This window comes from Arachis hypogaea, chromosome 10, assembly GCF_003086295.3.
Source record: "Arachis hypogaea cultivar Tifrunner chromosome 10, arahy.Tifrunner.gnm2.J5K5, whole genome shotgun sequence".
NCBI lineage: Eukaryota > Viridiplantae > Streptophyta > Magnoliopsida > Fabales > Fabaceae > Arachis > Arachis hypogaea.
In genome coordinates this window covers 100,383,125-100,393,485 of record NC_092045.1, presented here as the reverse complement: position 1 = coordinate 100,393,485, position 10,361 = coordinate 100,383,125, and the positions used below count along the sequence as shown (strand labels likewise).

At 36.7% G+C, this 10,361-nt stretch overlaps 1 protein-coding gene across 1 annotated transcript in view; it reads right to left on the bottom strand.

Moving 5' to 3' along the window:
• LOC112716128 (uncharacterized) overlaps nucleotides 1–10,361 on the bottom strand; it is a 274,079-nt gene that overhangs the window by 212,198 nt on the left and 51,520 nt on the right. The gene's annotated exons all lie outside the window — the stretch shown is intronic.

Genomic DNA, 10,361 nt, shown 5'->3' with positions numbered 1-10,361 from the left:
TCATACAATATAAACAAGATAAGATACGTTTTCCGTTGAACATATCACGTTTGCACACGTGGTACATGAGAGATGATGCACTACACATATCTCGTTTACAGTATAAATGAGATACGTAAAAAATTATATCATTTACACTCTAAACGAGATAGACTACGAGAAATTTTGACTAGTTATAAAAGGATCTATAAGTATTAGTCTTCTCCACAAACATTTCACTTCTTCTTCTCCACTCTTTTAATAAATCTAGTAAAAGTATCTAGTTGTAGTGGATATATTGTTGTATGTATGTATCCCAATTATCATATGAAAAACAATGACAATGAAGTTGTTTTTGAGTGTGATAGTCCTTTTCTTTTGCGCACTTAGAGACTAAGTTCTTTGTCTGAGTTACAGAGTCTGATATTTTACGAGTCTCAGTGCTAATGGGACAAAGGAGATTGGAAAAGTTAGATATAGGTTGTTAGCACCGATGAAAAATCGAGTATTTTAATTTTGTATTTTTTGACTCGATGGTCATGAGCATGTGCGCCTGATGTTTGATATCTACGGGAAAATCATGGCCGAATAAGTGATGAAACTTTCTGTGGAGGTTAGTGATATTGGTAGTGGTGGTTCTAGGCCTCGAATTTTCTCTAAGATGACCCACCTTTTGCATCACTCCCTTTGCACCGTGCTAGTCCTATAGTACACATGGACATGGACAGTGAGAAGTCGGATGAAGAGTATGTTGCGGATAGCAACAAAAATGGTTCTTCTGAGAATGATGATGAGCAGAAGTTTGTACCAGAGACTCCTATCGGTGATGGTTCTCATGGATGATAAGGTAAGTTGATTATTTTTCATGATTTTATTAAGTAATGCTAGGCCAAGTTTATAAATATTTTTTGTTCATATTTTAAAGAATAACAAGTAACGAGCAAAGATGGTCTGCGAGTGCTGTTGCAAGATCACAGAAACTTGGAAGATAACTGCACGATGAATATGGTATATAGAGAATTTTTTGAAAACTTATAATGAAAATGTAATAATGAAATCTCTTAATTAAATTTATTAATTTATTAACATTTATTACTATCAATTAAAAAAATTGACAAATGTTTAGTGCTAATGGGTAATGTATTCTTATTGTACATTTATAGCTTGAGAATATTAAAATTATCGTAAAAATTCGTATTATTTTATTCTCCTGATAAATAATTTTATAATTACGTTAATCATATACAATTTAACATTGATATAATATTGTTTCAAGTATATATTTTGCAGGCATCAAAGAATAGTGTTGAATTGTTATTCAGTGGGTTTAAATTATTTATTGTTTATTAGAGAACTTTCTGTATTAGAATTCTGTAATAATTTGTTGTTAATTTTGAGCTGATTTTGATATGTTCTTAGTTCACAGTAAACCAATATATAAAAATTTGTTAGTGGATTTAAGTATTATTAGATTATTTATGATCACATTTAGTATATATGTCTGATTTATTGAAGAAAGTAGATTACTAAAACCGATTAATAACTATTTTAGAGCTAATTTAATTAACACTAGATAAAAAAAACAAACAATGCATAATATGTTATTTTTTTATTAATCAAATTATTATAATTCAAATTAATTTTAACAAAATAACTTAAAATTATAATTTTAATCTTATCACGTGCATGGTACAGGTAATTACACTTGTTAATACATATAAAGAGGAAAATATAAAATCTGTATTCGAAATATTCTAATTCTGATTTGATGATATTTGATTTTTGCTATTGACAAAATAATTTTTACATAATTTTAAAATTTGAACAACCGTATTCGTAAATTCGTCGAAACGCAACTCTAACGGAAATAATGCTAAAGTGGCCAATGTATTTTACTCTTATGACAATCTTATTAATGTATATATTTATAGGTGGAATTTTTAATTAATTAATCAAATTTCATCTGAACAATCCAAACCCCTAACCTTAACCTCCTTCTCCAACACATTCTCACACTCTCTCACACTAAAATGAACCAAAACGGTGTCTCAATCTTTCCACTCTCATAGAGTCGCTGTCGCTAACATCGTGTGGTTCTCCTTGCGGGATCCACTGCATCTACCAACTCCTGTGTCGGTTGTCGCCAGTTTGTGTTTCGCGGTGGCTCGCTTCTCTCTCTGTGGTCAAGCATAAGAACTAACACACACAGCAGCGGCGTCTCGCATCAACCTCGTCTCTGCGTCTCTCGCCAATAGTTGTGTCTCATTTTCCTACCGCCAGTCGCTTATCACAACTGCTCGCTGCTCATACAATATAAACGAGATAAGATACATTTTGCGTTGAACATATCACATTTGCACACGTGATACATAAGAGAGGATGCACTACACGTATCTCGTTTAACTGTAAATAATGTAAATGAGATACAGTTAAATTCAACTCGTTTATAGTTTAAACGAGATACGTAAAAAACTATATCATTTACACTCTAAACGAGATAGACTACGAGAAATTTTGACCAAGTATAAAAGGATCTGTAAGTATTAGTCTTCACCACAAGCATTTTACATCTTCTTCTCTATTCTTTCAATAAATCTAGTAAAAGTATCTAGTGGTATTAGATATATTGTTATAAGTATATATCCCAATTGTCATATGAGAAACAGTGACAATGGAGTTGTGTTTGAGTGTGATAGTCCTATCCTCTTGCGCACTTGGAGACTAAGTTCTTTGTCTGAGTTACAGAGTCTGATATTGATGAGTCTCGGTACTAATAGGACAAAGGAGATTGAAAAAGTTATATATAGGTTGCTAGCATCGATGAAAAATCGAGTATTTTGGTTTTGTATTTTTTGACTCGATGAGCATGTGCGCCAGATGTTTGATATCCACGAGAGAATCGTGGCTGAACAAGTGATGGAACATTCTGTGGAGGTTGGTGATGTTGGTAGTGGTAGTTCTAGGCACTCGAATTTTGTCCAAGATGATCCATCTCTTGCACCACTCTCTCTGCACTGTGCTAGTTCAGTGGTACACATGGATGTGGACAGTGAGAAGTCGGATGAAGAGTATGTTGTCGATAGCAACAAAAATAGTTCTTCTAAGGATGATGATGAGCATAAGTTTGTACCAGAGACTCCTATCGGTGGAATAGTTTGGTATTTTCTTCTTGCCCCAAAATCAATTTCAAAGTTATCAGTTGTACTCAGTCAGTATTATACATTGGATCTGGACACGATGCATGAGAAAACTCTATTTCCAATATAGGTGGAGACAATTACAACATAGACATTGGTGTGGAGTTTTGCATTGGTCCAGATTCAAAAATAGAGAAGTTGTCATGCTAGGTGTGAAGAATTACATCATTTGGAGAAGTGTTGAGTATAGAGTCGTGGAGTTGGATCGATCAAAGTACCATGTGCATTGCAGGAAATATACAGCAAGATGTCCTTGGAGTATCCGTGTTGTCCTTCGACCAAATCTCAGATATTGGTAAGTCATTATTCAATGCCTAAAGTATATTCTTATTTATCATAATTATTTTGGGATGAATGTCTAGTAATTCCATTTTAATCCCATGAGATGTCAGACTGGGCCAGTAGATTCAACAAGAAAATATGGTTACAACATTGTGATAGCGGTCGCAGGCTTGGGCACATTACAACAAAGCTCTCCAAATGAATTAAAGCTGTTTTGAAAGGTATGCGGTATGTAGCGATTTCATTCATTGTTAGATGTACTTACAAGAGGCTCTAGCAGTTGTTCGTCATGAAAGATAGGGAGGCACAATCACAATTGACAGCCCGTAATCAGTTTTCTCACTGGCTGCTAGCTGGTATTGAAAAAAATAGGGAGAAATCCCAAAGATGCGAGTAACACATCGTAATAGGAAGGCCTCAATGTTTGAGTGCGGGCACATGTGAATATGGTCCTTTCCAGACACTTTATTTTCTATGTCGTCATGCACTTACTGCTTGTGCCACAGTAAGTGTCGAGTGGGAGAGATATGTTCATCCAGTGTATATATAAGAGGCAGTGTTCAAGGTGTATGAGGTAGAGTTCCCGCCATGCATAAGAAAGCTACTGGGAGACCAGTTTCTATGAGATTTCATAATGAGATGGATGAGGTCGAGCATGTAAAAAAAAGGTGTGGGCTATGCAAACAAACATGCCATACTCGGAAAGGGTGCCCCAATCAGCCCACAGAGGATACCTAGTTGTGTCATGTATTTCATTATTGTAGTTGTGGGGTCTTATTTATTGGCTGTGTCAGCCATACCTATCGGCGTGTTGCTCTCCTCCACGGGCGTCGGTGCAGTGCTCTCCTTCGCGGTCATCTTCTCCACGCACGCTGCTCCACGGCTTGTCCTCCTCCTGTCTCGGCTCAACGTACGCGGTCACCTTCGAGAAACCCATCTCCTTTTTCTTCTTCTTCCCCTGTCTCGCCTCCTCCTTTTTGCAAGCTCTGACAACACTACATGCAGCTGTAACCCCCTTCCTCCTCCTCTGCGTATTGGTAAGAAGCTTCTGATTTTTACTATGGAATGAAATTTCTGAATACATTGATTCTGAATGAAGATTGGGAATGTTTTGAATTTTAGTATGAAAATGAAATTTTTGAATGCATTTATTCTGAATTTCCGCCATGGGAATGTTCTGAATGTACTGAATTTTAGTAATACATAAATTTGTTATATCATGGGTTTCATGTTGATGCTGATTTAACAGATAGGAAGATTCAAAAGAAGGTAACAAAATCCTCCTGAATTGATACTTTGGCTATAGTCCAATGTTTCATTCATTTGATATGAAAATAATGCCAACATTTTTTTTATCTACTGCTTGATGGAATGTTTACAGCTAAGTTTTATTATGTACAAAATATTGAGAAACCAAGTTTTTTCAATTCTTAGTACAACTAAGTTTTTACAGCTAAGTTTTTTTTATCTACTTCTATTTAATTTGTTGACTTTGTTATGACTAATCTCTTAGCCAAATAAATATCTTAATTGAAAGTTATGCCATGCTGCAGGTGCCAGAGGCTCAGCTAGCACAGTAGAACTACATTTTGGTTGTTGGAGAGCTGGAAGCAGAAACTGGACATGTGCTTCTTATTTTTGCTTTGGATGCCGCATTAACAGTTCTCACTTTCAGGTACAGTTGTTTAGTTGAGTTATACTAAATCCATTTGATGATATTTTGGTTGTTGTTATCTGCTTAATCCATGCTATGGTTTTCAGTAAGAATTAAATTCATGCACTTTAGCTTGTCTATACTTTATAGTAGTATTTAGTGATGCAGTATTAAGCAAAGTTGCTCTTTATAGTCTCTATAAATTTGATTGTTTTCCTCCACCTTAAATTGAGAAAGGCAAAAAAAAAAAAAAACAGAATAATAATGTTTTTTTATCATGTTGAAAGTTAAAACATATTGCAACTATTGTTTGGAGATTATTTTCTACAGGTCCTTGTTTGTTAGATTATGTTACTTTTCGGTTACAGGATTTTAAAGTAGTTCGTATATTAGAGCTCTCGATATTTATTGAAGCATATGTCCTAGTTCCTTGAAGTTATCATTTGGAATCACAGGCATCTTACCTTTTCGAAACTAGTATTTCTACGAGCCTACAATTTTTTTCTATCTATATTCATGGTGTTCCCTTTCTTCTCTTTTCTCGCCTCCTCCTCTTCGCAAACCAGAGACTGCAGAACCGTAGCAAACCCTGTTCCATAGGCGAGCTCTAACGCGTTCCGGTGACCACCCATCCGCTGCTTGATGAGCGGATATTTTATACGCTTTTTGGCATCATTTTCATATAGTTTTAGTATATTTTGTTTAGTTTTTATACGTTTTATTGTTAAAGTCATATTTTTGGATTCTACTATGAGTTTTTGTATTTTTTTTACAATTTCAAGTATTTTCTGGATGAAATTGAGGAGTTGGAGCAAAAGTCTGATTCAGAGACAGAGAAAGTACTGCAGATGCTGTATGGATCTGACCTCCTTGCACTCGAAAGAACTTTTCTAGAGCTACAGAAGTCCAAATGGAGCGCTCTCAATGGCTATGGAAAGCTGACTTTTAGAGCTTTCCAGAAATGTATAATAGTCTATACTTTGCTTTGGATTAAAAGGTCCAAAACTGGCGTTCAACGCCAGCTTCCTGCCCTCTTCCAAGCGTCCAGCGCCCAAAGGAGAAACCTGGCGTCCAAACGCCCAGAGAGGGCCCCCTAGCCAGCGTTTCATGCCCCAGATGCCTCATAGCACGTGGATCACATCAAATCTAGCCTAAACACTCACAAAGTAGGCCCTAGAAGTGGATTTTAGCACTAAATAGACTGTTTTACCCTTACTAGTCATTTATTTAGTATTTAAAGTGTATTTCACATAATCATTCAAACAGATCTAGGAGGACACACATTATTTTCGTTTTTCATTGTATTTTACTCTCAATATGAGTTTCTAAACCTCCTAGGTTGAGGGGAGGAGCCCTGCTGAGCCCTATAAATTAATAAAAGTACTACTATTTCTTCTTCGATCCGTGTTTGATTTACTTCTAAGATGTATATCCGCTCTTCAACATGGTGAATAGGATGATCGAACAATCAGCTTTATTCATCATACTAAGACAAACGTGCCTGACAAACACCCGCGTCTACTTGAGTTCGTGTGAATACATGACTGGAAAGCATGAGCTAACATCTATGTTTATACATCTCTCAGACAGTTAATCCACGACTTTGTTGGGGACTTCTCGAGATACCAGTTCAGCAGATTTTTGGGGAGATTAGGGTCTCCGTGGTATAGGCTAGAATCCAAAGAAGCATCATTCTTTGATCCAGAAGATTCAACCTTGTCTGTAGCGTTTTGAGTAGGATCGCCAAGGAAATGAACTGTTAGAGATTCACCCTTCGTCAGATTGGATGACCACGGGTAATGGCTTCTGATCTGGAGCAGAGGAGATTAACGACCACGGGTAATGACTTTGATCACATACAGCCTGCCATAGAAGAGATCATTCACAAGTAGAGAAGACACTAATACCAGAGTTAATTCAGAAAGACAAAGCAACTCCGATTCTCAACTCTATTCCCATTACTGACTCTATTCTAACTCAAATACAAATTAAGAATAGTTTCCCTATTCATGAAAACACATAAACCTTTTGATCTGCCTGAATAAGACCTGCAAGATAACCATAGCTTGCTTCAAACTACAATCCTCGTGGGATCGACCCTGACTTGCTCAGGTATTACTTGGATGACTCAGTGCACTTGCTGGTACAGCTGTACGAAAGTGTGGAGATTCGTGCACCACTGCTCTATTGCTCCGGCGACACTATAGTGCAACTGCAACCTCCTCCCCCTGCCTTCTTATTTTTCTATTCTTCAGCTTTCAATTTTTTGCAAAATCTCATTTTGATATTCTCCATTTTAATTCATTACAGTTTATTTAGGGTTTAATTCTTACTTAGCAATTTTATTTAGTCAAATTAGTTTTTGCTGATTAGGTTAATTTAGATTAAAAATAGGATTCTCTTATGAGCATTTATCTTAGTTCATAGGTAATTAAGCATACTATTATGATTCTTTGGCCTGGAATTTCAATTCGTTTGGGCTGGCTTGATTGATTTTCTGTTGAATTTCAGGTTCTCCTTGGCTTCTCCACTAAGGTGCGCTTTAAATTTAGGTGAAATGTGGAGTCAGAGGGAAATTAGATACCCCTTGTAATGTTGTGGGATACATAGACAGAGAGGTGATTGGAATCAACCACATGTATAAGCATCTAGCTTGTAAGAGAATTCTAAGGCTTATTGCCTTTTTCTCAGGCTTGCACCGAAAAATCACCTTTCGAAGGGCCATTTAGGAAAAATGCTCCCTTATAGTGTTATGCTCCTTTTGAGCCAGAAGGAATTATAAGGTTTGTAATTGAAAATGTCTTTACATAGTTTGAGTTTTGATGACATGTAATATAATTATGATATGCAATTGTAGCTCAATATCAACTATTCTATCCATAATTATTGGATTGCATTTTGGACATGTACTCATACACATGCAGGTGATGAAGCCTTTGAATCAAAGCGATTATCTAATAATCTTTGATTTTCACATCTCTACAACTTGTGCTTACTCTTCCAGTTATGTGATTTTTTTCCATAGGACCATCCTTTAAGATTGAAACACTAGATTCTCCTGGGTTTATCTCTTCTTACTTCGGGACTTATTCTTCACTTCACTGATGGTGAACTCTAATTAACCAAGTGTTTAGCTGGAATATCTTTATTATATATTCTAACCACTCACATGTTACTTCTTTGTGTGCCGCAGCCATTCCTTTGAATAAGACACGATATACACTAAGCTATGTTTGATAAACATCTGGAGCAGCAACATTAGTATTTTCAGCCTTCTATACAATGATATTATTATATACTATGAACGTTCTAGTTGCCATTGTATCATGATAGTGATAGATAAATCTTGTACATTGGATCATTGCATTGCATGTTGATATTTGGAGCTTGAAACTATAGTTCATGCCTTTGAAATGGATTGGCATGAATGCCATGTTTGTGTACGTTATGGCAGCTGAGGGTATCAAAGGTAAAATTCTTAAGTAGGTAATCAAAAGAGTAGTGGTTGCTTCCTAATATATTGAAGCCCTTAAAATTTTATTTACTTGCAGATAAATACAGTTGCACATGATGAGGGTCACCATATTACATTGGAAAAAAAACTTATATTGAAAGATACTATTTCTGACCTTTCTCTGGTATATTTTAATTTTTTATTCATTCTTTTATTGTCCTTATGTTTCATGATAATTTGGTTGTTGATAAATGTTATTAACCTATTAAGATTGAGAAAGATGATTGGTGGACGAAATTGTGATCACTACAACTTCGCACAACTAACCAGCAAGTGTACTGGGTCGTCCAAGTAATAAACCTTACGCGAGTAAGGGTCGATCCCACAGAGATTGTTGGTATGAAGCAAGTTATGGTCACCTTGTAAATCTTAGTCAGGCAAACTCAAATGATTATGGATGATGAATAAAACATAAAGATAAAGATAGAGATACTTATGTAATTCATTGGTAGGAATTTCAGATAAGCGTATGAAGATGCTTGGTCCCTTCCGTCTCTCTGCTTTCCTACTGTCTTCATCCAATCCTTCTTACTCCTTTCCATGGCAAGCTGTATGCAAGGGTTTCACCGTTGTCAGTGGCTACCTCCCATCCTCTCAGTGGAAATGTTCAACGCACCCTGTCACGGCACGGCTATCCATCTGTCGGTTCTCAATCAGGTCGGAATAGAATCCAGTGATTCTTTTGCGTCTGTCACTAACGCCCAGCCCTCAGGAGTTTGAAGCTCGTCACAGTCATTCAATCATTGAATCCTACTCAGAATACCACAGACAAGGTTTAGACCTTCCGGATTCTCTTGAATGCCGCCATCAATTCTAGCTTATACCACGAAGATTCCGGTTAAAGAATCCAAGAGATATCCACCCAATCTAAGGTAGAACGGAGGTAGTTGTCAGGCACACGTTCATAGGTGAGAATGATGATGAGTGTCACGGATCATCAACTTAATCTATGGTGTGTAGAAACTCCACCGTTGAAAATACATAAGTGATAGTGTGATCATTGGCTTCGGCCCCAGAGAGGGAACCAGAAGAACCAAGATGATCTAAGAACTAGACGTCCAAAGATGAAAATACAATAGTAAAAGGTCCTACTTATAGAGAACTAGTAGCCTAAGGTTTACAAAGATGAGTAAATGACATAAAAATCCACTTCCGGGCCCACTTGGTGTGTGCTTGGGCTGAGCATTGAAGCATTTTCGTGTAGAGACTTCTCTTGGAGTTAAACGCCAGCTTTTGTGCCAGTTTGGGCGTTTAACTCCCATCCTTGTGCCAGTTCCGGCGTTTAACGCTGGGAATTCTGAAGGTGACTTTGAACGCCGGTTTGGGCCATCAAATCTTGGGCAAAGTATGGACTATTATATATTGCTGGAAAGCCCAGGATGTCTACTTTCGAAAGCCGTTGAGAGCGCGCCAATTGGGCTTCTGTAGCTCCAGAAAATCCACTTCGAGTGCAGGGAGGTCAGAATCCAACAGCATCTGCAGTCCTTTTTAGTCTCTGAATCAGATTTTTGCTCAGGTCCCTCAATTTCAGCCAGAAAATACCTGAAATCACAGAAAAACACACAAACTCATAGTAAAGTCCAGAAAAGTGAATTTTAACTAAAAACTAATAAAAATATACTAAAAACTAACTAGAACATACTAAAAACATACTAAAAACAATGCCAAAAAGCGTACAAATTATCCGCTCATCACAACACCAAACTTAAATTGTTGCTTGTCCTCAAGCAACTGA